The following is a 12,236-nucleotide window of genomic DNA, read 5'->3' on the forward strand; positions in this document are numbered from 1 at the left end:
CTTTGTCTCCTTGTCTCCTTCGTTTCCTTTGTCTCTGGCCAGAATGTGTCTGTTTTGCTGCTCCTGCCTGCAAGGAGACCAGAAAACGAGGGTTATATCTCACCGCCCCCTGTTGTAGAAAAAAGGGGCAGAGGCCGGGCACAGTGGTTCATGCCTGTAATCCCAGCACTTTGGGAGGCTGAGGCAGGTGGATCACCTGAGGTCAGGAGTTCAAGACCAGCCTGGCCAACATGGTGAAACCCTGTCTCTACTAAATATACAAAAATTAGCTGGGCCTGTTGGTGGCGCCTGTAGTCCCAGCTACATGGGAGGCTGAGGCAGAAGAATCACTTGAACCCAGAAAGCAGAGGTTGCAGTGAGCCAAGATCGCACCATTGCACTCCAGCCTTGCGACAGAGCAAGACTCCAACTCAAAAAAAAAAAAAAAAGTAAAAAGCGTCTGCCCCTATCTGCCTGCATATTGCCTTACCAACGCTAGAGCAAATATAGATTTTTAAATCTCTAAATACAATAACTAATGCATATAATGCATCCTTTTAGTTGGTGAGGGCGTCTTAGTGATGAGTATTAAAATAGAAAAGCTCTTTCCACCATGAATTTGCGACTCCTTTTTCTGGGCCCACAGTACTTCCTGACATTATGGCCAAATTCATGCTAAAACTTTTATAGTGATCAGATATTGACGGGACATCACAATGGGCTTAATTGGCAAAGCCTGCCTTTCGTACTCAGCAAAATTTCCATTGATTCTTAAGCATTCCTGCACTTCTTGGTCAACGTCAATATGCTGGGGACATAGTTACAGAAATGCGTAAATTACCACTCAAGGTTTTGCTTAATAATTTATCATTGTGTACATTTGTCTAATGGAAATTTTTGTTTTATGCTGAATTCCAAGATCCACAAGGCTAATACATCCGCTTTTCGTGAAACGGTTGCATTCTCTCCTTGTTCACGGTACTCATTGATTTGGGAAAATTCCAAGCCAGAGATGAGGCACGACGATGAATACAGTGAAAAGTGGCAGAAGTCCTGGGCTGTTGTGGAAATAAAGTTGCTATAAACGTCAATAAGAGGCCAGTGTGGTGAGGTGGTACCTGGCCATCTGAACAGAGCCACAGGTGTGTAGTCAGGTGGGATGCAGACAAAAAGGACCATCAGAGGCAACCTTGTGTCACCAAACTTTGCTCTCCCTGAAAGAGAAAGTGTTAAAAGACAAGTAGAGGCCGGTGTGGTGGCTCATGCCTGTAATCCCAGCACTTTGGGAGCCCAAGGCAGGTGGATCACCTGAGGTCAGGAGTTCAAGACCAGCCTGGCCAACATGGTTGTGAAACCCTGTGTCTTTATTAAAAATACAAAAAAAAAAGGCTGCGCGCAGTGGCTTACGCCTGTAATTCCACCAGTTTGGGAGCCCAAGGCGGGTGGATCAGGAGGTCAGGAGATTGAGATCATCCTGGCTAACACGGTGAAACCCCGTCTCTACTAAAAATACAAAAACAAAATTAGCTGGGCGTGGTGGCGGGCACCTATAGTCCCAGCTACTCGGGAGGCTGAGGCAGGAGAATGGCGTGAACCCGGGATGGGGAGCTTGCAGTGAGCCGAGATCATGCCACCGCACTCCAGCCTGGGAGACACAGCGAGACTCCATCTCAAAAAATAAAATAAAATAAAGTAAAATAAAATAAAATAAAAAATTAGATGGGCATCGTGGCATATGCCTGTAGTCCCAGCTACTTGGGAAGCTGAGGCAGTAGAGTTGCTTGAACTTGGGAGGTGGAGTTTGTAGTGAGCCAACATTGTGCCACTGCACTCCAGCCTGGTTGACAGAACAAGACTCTGTCTCAAAAAAAAAAAAAAAAAAAAAGACAAGTAGGCCTCATGGAAAAGAATATTCCATTATATTCCATCCTCTTGGCATCCCCTGCTGTCCCCTTTGGGGAACTGCTTAGCAGTCCAGGTGTTTTTCTTACCTTATTTATTTATTTTTTTTGAGACGGAGTCTCACTCCGTCACCCAGGCTGGAGTCAGTGGCGTGATCTCAGCTCACTGTAACCTAAACCTCCTGGGTTCAAGCAATTCTTCTGTCTCAGCCTCCCGAGTAGCTGGGACTACAGGCGCCCACCACCACGCCCGGCTAATTTTTGTATTTTTAGCAGAGATGGGGTTTCACTATATTGGTCAGGCTGGTCTCGAACTCCTGACCTCAGGTCGCCCGCCCACCTCAGCCTTCCAAAGTGCTGGGATTACAGGCGTGAGCTACCGCGCCCGGCCCCCACAATTACTTTTGCACTAACCTTTTGGTTCCATAGATTTCTGTAACAGTACTTCCAAGTCTTGCCTCTCAGAAAAAGCCCCAAGTGAAGGGAACATTGTTCCAGAACTGACTGCATTTGTTGATCAAGGAAAAATACTGGGCATGCCTGCAAGGATTTAAGTCTTACTAAGAGGACATTAGGAACAGTTGTCAATATTTGGAGTTTGGTCAATACATAAAACAAATTTGCTTAGGAAAGGAAAGTCTGGAACTTTCTCTACTAATGTTTTCCTATGGAAAAAAAAAAAGAAAGAAAGAAAAAATCAAGACAAGGAAAATGAAGGTAAGCCAGGCAGATCAACTTCCACAAATCCGGTTGGGCCATCTCCCCAAGAAGCCGAATCCTCAAGGAGTTTTCAGGACAACAGATAAGCGTCTCTCCCTTTCTGCCCTTGGAAGAGTAAAGAATGTTCAGGTTATCTCAGCCTTAGGCAAATCAATAGCCTCTTCTCACAGAAGCCAACCTGCACCTAGAGAAAGAGATTTCAGAATCAAGGCTGTGGATAGAAGTTTAAAAAAGAATACAGAGAGGCCGGGCATGGTGGCTCACACCTGTAATCCCAGCACTTTGGGAGGCTGAGGTGGGTGGATCACTTGAGGTCAGGAGTTTAAGACCAGGCTGGCCAACATGGTGAAACCCCGTCTGTATTAAAAATCCAAAATATTAGCTGGGCGTGGTGGCAAGTGTCTGTAATCCCAGCTACTCGGGAGGCTGAGGCAGGAGAATCTCTTGAACCCGGGAGGCCGAGGTTGCAGTGAGCCAAGATCATATCACTGCACTCCAGCCTGGGCGACAGAGCGAGACTCCATCTTAAAAAAAAAAAAAAAAGAAAAGAAAAGAAAAGAAAATCCCTTTTGGAGCTGGATGAAATGACTCATGCCTCTAATCCCAGTACATTGGGAGGCTGAGGTAGGAGGGTTGCTTGAGCTCAGGAGTTTGAGACCAGCCTGGGTAGCATAGAGAGACTCCGTCTCTACTAAACATCAGGAAAATTATGCAGGTGTGGTGGCATGCACCTGCAGTCCCAGCTACCTGGGAGGCTAAAGTGGGAGGATCGCTTGAGCCTGGGAGATGAAGGCTGCAGTGAGCTATGATTCCACCACTGTGCTCCAGCCTGGGCAATGAATTGAGACCCTGTCTCAAAAAATTTTAAAAAAGAAAATATTTATTGGCATTTGTGGAGGACAAGGGAGCTTGACTTAACTGGGTAGAAAAAAACAATATCCTAAGAGAAATTATCCCACCAAGCCTGTGACACGGAGCAGGTTCAGAAGCTGAATCTCGTGGTGAACTTCTTGGAGTGCATGGTAGAGACAAATGTAAAACTTTTCTGGAGGAATATTTTACAAATCGGGCCACAAGCGATTCTTATAGAAAAAATGGTTCTCGGCCGGGCACAGTGGCTCATGCCTGTAATCCCAGCACTTTGGGAGGCTGAGGCAGGTGGATCACTTGAGGTCAGAAGTTGGAGACCAGCCTGGCCAACATGGTGAAACCCTGTTTCTACTAAAAATACAAAAATCAGCCGGGCATAGTGGCAGGCACCTGTAGTCCCAGCTACTCAGGAGGCTGAGGAAGGAGAATCGCTTGAACCTGGGAGGCAGAGGTTGTAGTGAGCCAAGATTGTGCCACTGCACTCCAGCCTGGGAGACAGAATGAGACTTCCTCTCAAAAAAAAAAAAAAAAAAAAAGGTTCTTCCCCCCTCCACCCCAAAGATGACCTCATAATAAAAAATTACCGAAACAATAAGGAAAAACTCCACTGTGATAGGGAACCAGCAGACGCAACAATGGCTGAGTGAGAATAAAAACCAAACCAAACCAAACAAAACAAAGCAAACAAAAGCACACAGAACTATCCTGGTAGAGACTATAAAATAATATCGTACGTGATTAAAGAGATGCAGGAATAGAAGCTATAAGGAAGTAACATTCTGAAAAAGAAATTGAAAGATCTAATCCAGTAAAAAGACTGCAATACTAATTTTTTTTTTTTTTTTTGAGACAGAGTCTCGCACCTTTGTCTGGGCTGAAGTGCAGTGGCGCGATCTCAGCTCACTGCAACCTCCACCTGCCGGGTTCAAGCAGTTCTCCTGCCTCAGCCTCCCGAGTAGCTGGGACTACAGACACCCACCATCACACCCAGCTAATTTTTGTATTTTTAGTAGAGATGGGGTTTCACTATGTTGGCCAGGCTGATCTCGAACTCCTGACCTCGTGATCTGCCCTCCTCAGCTTTCCAGAGTGCTGGGATTACAGGTGTGAGCCACTGCCCCCAGCTGCATTACTAATTTTTAAACAACCCAAAAGCAAGGCTCAGGCCCACCTGGTGTCGCTGGTGAATTCCATCAAACATTTAAATAAAGTAAATACTAATTCTTCATAAACTCTTCCAAGACATAGAAAATGAGAAAAAACAGTTTAGCAGTTCCTAAAAATGTTAAGTATAAAATGATCATGTGATCACTTGTGAACATGTAATCATGTTAAGTATAAAATGATCAGAGACTTTTTTTGCTATATAAGGTGAACTGTATTAGTCCATTTTCACACTGCTAATAAAGAATACCTGAGACTGGGCAATCTACAAAAGAAAGAGGTTTCTGGGACTTAACAGTTCCACATGGCCGGGGAGGCCTCACAATCACGGTGGAAGTCAAGGAGGAGCAAACCATATCTTATGTGGATGGCAGCAGGCAAAGAGAGAGCTTCTGCAGAAAACCTCCTATTTTTTATTTGTTTTGTTTTGAGACAGAGTCTTGCTCTGTTGCCCAGGCTAGAGTGCAGTGGCAGCATCTCGGCTCACTGCAACCTCCACCTCCCAGGTTCAAGCGATTCTTCTGCCTCAGCCTCCCTAGTAGCTGGGACTACAGGTACGTGCCACCATATCCAGCTAATTTTTGCATTTTTAGTAGAGACGGGGTGTCACCATACTGGCCAGGCTGGTCTCGAACTCCTGACCTTGTGATCCACCCACCTCGGACTCCCAAAGTGCTGGGATTACAGGTGTGAGCCACCGTGCCCAGGCAAAACTCCCGTTTTTAAGATTATCAGATCTTGTGAGACTCATTTACTATCATGAGAACAGCCCAGGAAAGACCCACCCTTATAATTCAATCACCTCCCACTGGGTTCCTCTCACGACACATGGGAACTGTGGGAATTACAATTCAAGATGAGATTTGGGTGGGGACACAGCCAAACCATATCATGAACATTCACAGGTTCTGAGGATTCGGACTTGGGCATCTTTGGGGATCCCTTATTCAACGTGCCATAGCTAGCGCTAAGCACTATTAGAGTTAACATAGAATGCTGCTGGGTGCAGTGGCTCATGCCTATAATTTCAGCACTTTGGGAGGCCGAGGCAGGAGGATAGCTTGAGGCCAGCAGTTTGAGACCAGCCTGGACAACATAGCAAGATCCTATCTCTAAAACTATTTTTTTAAGTATAGACAAGGTTTCACTATGTGGCCCCGGCAGATCTTTAACTCCTGGGTTCAAGTGACCCTCCCACCTTGACCTCCTAAAGTGCTGAGATTACAGGTGTGAGCCACCACGCACAGCCAAAACTTTTTTAAAAATTAGCCAGGCATGGTAGCGCATGCCTGTAGTCCCAGCTACTCAGGAGGCTGAGGTGAAAGGATCATCTGAGCCCAGGAGTTTGAGGCTGCAGTGAGCTATGATTGCACCACTGCACTCCAGCCTGAGCAACAAAGCAAGACCCTGTCTCAAAAAAAATAAAATAATACATTAAAATAAAATAAAGTAGAATGGTATGATAGAGAGGGCCTCAAATACGACTTCAGGTTGAGTGGTCAGGAAAGGCCTCTATGAGGCTGCATCTAAACTGAACTCCAAATGACAGGAAAGACCTGGGTTGGGGTAGGGGGGCAGGGAGGAGAACATTCCAGGCAGAAGGAATAGCTAGTGAAAAACTCTAGGAGGCCGGGCGTGGTGGCTCACGCCTGTAATCCCAGCACTTTGGGAGGCTAAGGCAGGCAGATCACGAGGTCAGGAGATCAAGACCATCCTGGCTAACACAGTGAAACCCTGTCTCTACTAAAAATACAAAAAAAATTAGCCGGGTGTGGTGGCAGGCGCCTGTAGTCCCAGCTACTGGGGAGACTGAGGCAAGAGGATGGCGTGAGCCCGGGAGGCGGAGCTTGCAGTGAGCCGAGATGGTGCCACTGCACTCCAGCCTGAGCGACAGAGCAAGATTCTGTCTCAAAAAAAGAAAAAAAAAAAAGAAAAACTCTAGGGCAGAAATGAGCTTGGCATGCAGGAGAACTCAATGCTGTTGGGATTAGAAGAAAAGTACAGAAAAGTCAATGAGTTTTAAATTCACTTCTGCCTTTCAGAACAAGAAAACTTAAAGCTCTGGCCGGGCGCGGTGGCTCACACCTGTAATCCCAGCACTTTGTGGGCCGAGGTGGGCGGATCACTTGAGGTCAGGAGTTCAAGACCAGCCTGGCCAACATGGTGAAACCCTGTCTCTACTAATAATTCAAAAATCAGCTGGGCGTGGTGGCACGTGCCTGTAATTCCAGCTACTCTGAAGGCTGCAGCAGGAGAATGACTTGAACTCGGGAGGCGAAGGTTGCAGTGAGCCGAGATCGGGCCATTGCACTTCCAGCCTGGGTGACAGAGTGACATCCTGTCTCAAAAAAAAAAAAAAAGCTGGGTGTGGTGGCTGTAATCCCAGCACTTTGGGGGCCGAGATGGGCAGATCACTTGAGGTCAGGAATTTAAGACCAGCCTGACCAACATGGTGAAACCTCATCTCTACTAATAACACACAAATCAGCCAGACGTGGTGGCACATACCTGTAATTCCAGCTACTCTGGAGGCCGAGGCAGGAGAACCCAGGAGGCAGAGGTTGCAGTGAGCCAAGATCAGGCCACTGCACTCCAGCCTGGGCAACAGAGTGAGACTCTGTCTCAAAAAAAAAAACCCAAACGGGCCAGGCCCGGTGGCTCACGCCTGTAATCCCAGCACTTTGGGAGGCCGAGGCAGGTGGATCACGAGGTCAGGAGTTCAAGACCAGCCTGGCCAACATGGTGAAACCCCCATCTCTATTAAAAGTACAAAAATTAGCCGCGTGTGGTGGCGCGTGCCTATAAGCCCAGCTACTCGGGAGGCTGAGACAGGAGAATCGATTGAACCCGGGAGGTGGAGGTTGCAGTGAGCTGAGATCGCACCACTGCACTCCAGCCTGGGCGACAGAGTAACAAAGGTTAAAGCTCCATCCTGCCTGTTAGTATTTTTACAGGAATGTGCCCCAAACTACTGTTATCAGCAGGGACCTCTTTTGTCACAAAATACAGTGAGATCTTCATGGGTTCCCCTTGCTCAAGTACCCACCAGGGCAAAGGAAGCCACTGGCACACCACATAGTAAGTTTGAAAGAAGAGAGAAACCCCAAAAGAAGAACTTGTTTTAACTGTGGACTTCAAAATCTTACTGACGGCCGGGCATGGTGGCTCATGCCTGTAATCCAAGCACTTTGGGAGGCCAAGGCAGGCGGATCGATTGAGGTCAGCAGTTCGAGACCAGCCTAGCCAACAAGGCAAAACCCCGACTCTACTAAAAATTAAAAAAATTAGCCAGGCATGGTAGCGCATGCCTGTAGTCCCAGCTACTTAGGAGGCTGCAGCAGGAGAATCGCTTGAACCCAGGAGGCGGAGGTTGCAGTGAGCCAAGATCGTACCACTGCACTCCAGCCTGGGTGACAGAGTAAGACTCTGTCTCAAAACAAAAACAAAACAAAACAAAACTTATTGACATTGTCATCTGCCATTGCATCTTACAAACTTTGTTGACATAAACAGGATTTTTTACTCCAATGCCTTATAAGTTACAATAGGGGTTACATCCCAATAAACCCATTGTAAGTTGAAAACATCATTAAGTTGAAAAATGCATGTAATACACCTAACCTCCAAAACATCATAGCTTAGCCTGGCCTACCTTACACATGCTCAGAACACCTACATTAGCCTACAGTCGGCAAAATCATCTGGTACCACAGTGCACTGCACAGTATCGGCTGTTTACCCTCATGATGCCACAGCTGACCTTGGAGCTCACTCCACCTGCCTAACATTGCTAGAAAGCATCCTACTGCCAGGCGCGGTGGCTCACACCTGTAATCCCAGCACTTTGGGAGGCCGAGGCAGGCAGATCCCGACGTCAGGAGTTCAAGACCAGCCTGGCCAATGTGGTGAAACCCCGTCTCTACTAAAAATACAAAAATTAGCCGGGCATGGTGGCACGCACCTGTAATCCCAGCTACTCGGGAGGCAGAGACAAAGAATCACTTGAACCTGGGAGGCAAAGTTCGCAGTGAGCAAAGATCACGCCACTGCACTCCAGCTTGGGTGACAAAATGAGACTCTGTCACAAAAAAAAAAGAAAGAAAGAAAGAAAAAAAGCAAGCAAGCAAGCATCCTGATGTATATTCCTAGCCCAGGGAAAGATCATAATTCAAAATTCAAAAAAGTACAGTTGCCGCTGAATGCATATTACTTTTGCACCATCATAAAGTCAAAACCGTCAAAGGTGAACCATCGTAAATTGGAGATAGTCTCTATTTAAGCTGAAGTAGGAGCTGAAGGAGGAGATCTTGGTTGCCTTTCTCTGGGAAGGCATTGGACTGATTTACAGAGAGGCCAGACCAGCTCTTCTGCAGCTCTTCTATGCAGGATGAAAGAGACTGCAGGGAGTTCTCAGCAAAACAAGGGCTGCTATTCTCACCTTCTCCTGATTCATCCCTTCCTATTGATTTGCCTTCTTTACCTCTGAGCATCATGAAGTCTCAGAATAACAGACTGTGGATTTTCAAGTTTAGATGAAACCAGCAAATGTACTTGAAGAGTCTAAAACAAATGGCCTTTTGAGATCACATCCACCTGTCCACCTATGGCATGATTGGCTGTACCTGGATGGCTTTCACTGTAGTCCTCAAATTCTACCTTCTGCACAGGCATGGTTCAAGCCCAGTTCATTCTGCACACTGCAGCCCCCAGCAGACTCCCTGCCCGCACAGCAGATCATCAATACTCATTTGTATTTTGTTCAGCCAAGACCTCCCAGGCATCTATGTGCCAAGCACTGAGCTGAGAACTGCACTACTCTTTTTTTGTTTGTTTGTTTGTTTGTTTGTGACAGACTCTCACTGTCGCCCGGGCTGGAGTGCAGTGGCACGATCTCGGCTCACTGCAACCTCCGCCACCCGAGTTCAAGTAATTACCCTGCCTCAGCTTCCCAAGTAGCTGGGACTACAGGCACATACTGCCACGCCCGGCTAATTTTTGTATTTCAGTAGAGACGGGGTTTCACCACGTTGACCAGGATGGTCTCGATCTCCTGACCTTGTGATCCACCCGCCTCGGCCTCCCAAAGTGCTGGGATTACAGGCGTGAGCCACCGCGCCCGGCCTATTTTCAAGTTTCAATAAAAACCAACAGACATACTTGCAGAGCCGAATACATAATGGTAGGAATTATAAAGTCATGAATGCATCTCCCATATGGGAAGTGAAACCCAGTTGGCAAACCTCATGAACTAAATACTGTAAATCTGTTAAAGAAGAAGGCACCTGTTTCCATTGCCAGAAACTTGGGACTGATGTGTTATTTCCCCCTAACATCAGGAACACGTAACCTTTTGGTTCCCAAGAATGGTAAGTTTTTTTTGTTTGCTTGTTTGTTTTGAGACAGAGTCTCACTCTCTTGCCCAGGCTGGAGTGCAGTGGCATGAGATCCCGGCTCACTGTAACCTCCGCCTCCCAGGTTCAAGCGCTTCTCCTGTCTCAGCCTCCCGAGTAGCTGGGACTACAGATGCCTGCCACCACACCCGGCTAATTTTTGTATTTTTAGTAGAGACGGGGTTTCACCATATTGGTGAGGCTGATCTCTAACTCCTGACCCCAAGTGATCCACCCACCTTGGCCTCCCAAAGTGCTGGGATTACAGGCATGAGCCGCTGTGCCTGGCTGCATGATGTGTTTTATAGTTTGCAAAACCCAATAAAACAGTCCCCAAGTCCAAGTGGTGGTTTCTGTTCTAAGTCCAGTGGTACTCACCCTCTTGATGTTCCCATCTGGGCCACACAGTGCCTTCATTGTGTACATTTCCTAGTGAACTTTATCACAAGATTAGTTTAGAAGTCTCACATCTTTCTTTTTTCTTTTCTTTCTTTTTTTTTTTTGAGACAAATTTTCGCTCTTGTTGCCCAGGCTGGAGTGCAATGGCGTGATCTCACTCACCACAACCTCAGCCTCCCAGGTTCAAGTGATCCTCCTGCCTCAGCCTGCTGAGTAGCTGGGATTTAGGCATGCACCATCAAACCTGGTCAATGTTGTATTTTTAGTATAGACGGGGTTTCTCCATGTTGGTCAGGCTGGTCTCAAACTCCTGACCTCAGGTGATCTGCCTGCCTCAGTCTCCTAAAGTGCTGGCATTACAGGCGTGAGCCACTGTGCCTGGCCAGAAGTCTCACATCTTAACAGCCCATAAAAGATGCAATTGGACTCACATAGACGTTTTGGCATTTTTGTTTGTTTTTTGAAACAGAGTCTCACTCTGTGGCCCAGGCTGGAATGCAGTGGCACCATCACAGCTCACTGCAACCTCTTGGGCTCAAGCCATCCTCCTACCTCAGCCTCCGGAATAGCTGGGACTACAGATGCACACTATCACACTTGGCTAATGTTTTTAATTATATTTTTTGTAGAGATGGGGGTGGGCTCCCTATATTGCCTAGGCTGGCCTCGAACTCCTAGACTCAACCAGTCCTCCTGCCTTGGTCTCCTGAAGTGCTGGGATTACAGGCATGAGTCATCCTGCCTGGCCCCCAGATAGAAGCTTTTTGTTTGTTTGTTTTTGAGACAGAGTTTTGCTCTTGTCCCTCAGGCTGGAGTGCAGTGGTGCTATCTCAGCTCACTGAAATCTCTGCCTCCCAGGTTTAAGCAATTCTCCTGCCTCAGCCTCCCAAGTAGCTGAGATTACAGGTGCACGTGCCACCATGCCCGGCTAATTTTTGTATTTTTAGTAGAGACGGGGGCAGGGCGGTTTCACCATGTTGGCTAGGCTGGTCTCAAACTCCTGACCTCAAGTGATCCGCCTGCCTTGGCCTCCCAAAGTGCTAGGATTACAGGCATGAGCCACCAAGCCCAGAGGTTTTAAAAAATCAGAATAAGACCTCTGCCCTTGTTGGGTGCGGGTCTCAGGTGCTAAATGGTGGTTCTTACTGGGGAGAAGGCTGTCACCCAGCCCAAGGTACATACTCCTGGAAGAGAGGCCCAGAGAAGGCAGCTGCCTCACCCTTGGGCAGGGCTGAGGCCGGGATGGAGACAAAATAGGGAGCCCAGGAGCCACACACCTCCACAGAGTTTGAGTGATGACAAGAAGAGAGGCTCCCCTAACACCTCAGCTCAGGTGGTTTTCTAAACCCTACAACAATCTCGTGAGTAGCATGGTTACACTGCATTGAGTTAAAGGTCGTTGTTAATGTAAAGTTTAAAAATGTACTACCGGGCCGGGCGCGGTGGTTCAAGCCTGTAATCCCAGCACTTTGGGAGGCTGAGCAGGGTGGATCACCTGAGGTTAGGAGCTCGGGACCCTGGCCAACATGGTGAAACCCTGTCTCTACTAAAAATACAAAAAAATTAGCCTGGCTTGGTGGCACGTGCACCTGTAATCTCAGCTACTCGAGAGGCTGAGGCAGGAGAATTGCTTAAACCTGGAGGGCAGAGATTGCAGCAAGCTGAGATAGCACCACTGCACTCCAGCCTGAGGGACAAGAGTGAAACTCTGTCTCAAAAACAAACAAAAAGCTTCTATCTGGGGGCCAGGCAGGATGGCTCATGCCAGGCAGGAGAATCGCTTGAACCTGGGAAGCGGAGGTTGCAGCAAGCT

This window comes from Gorilla gorilla, chromosome 6 (assembly GCF_029281585.2).
Source record: "Gorilla gorilla gorilla isolate KB3781 chromosome 6, NHGRI_mGorGor1-v2.1_pri, whole genome shotgun sequence".
In the NCBI taxonomy this organism is placed as follows: domain Eukaryota; kingdom Metazoa; phylum Chordata; class Mammalia; order Primates; family Hominidae; genus Gorilla; species Gorilla gorilla.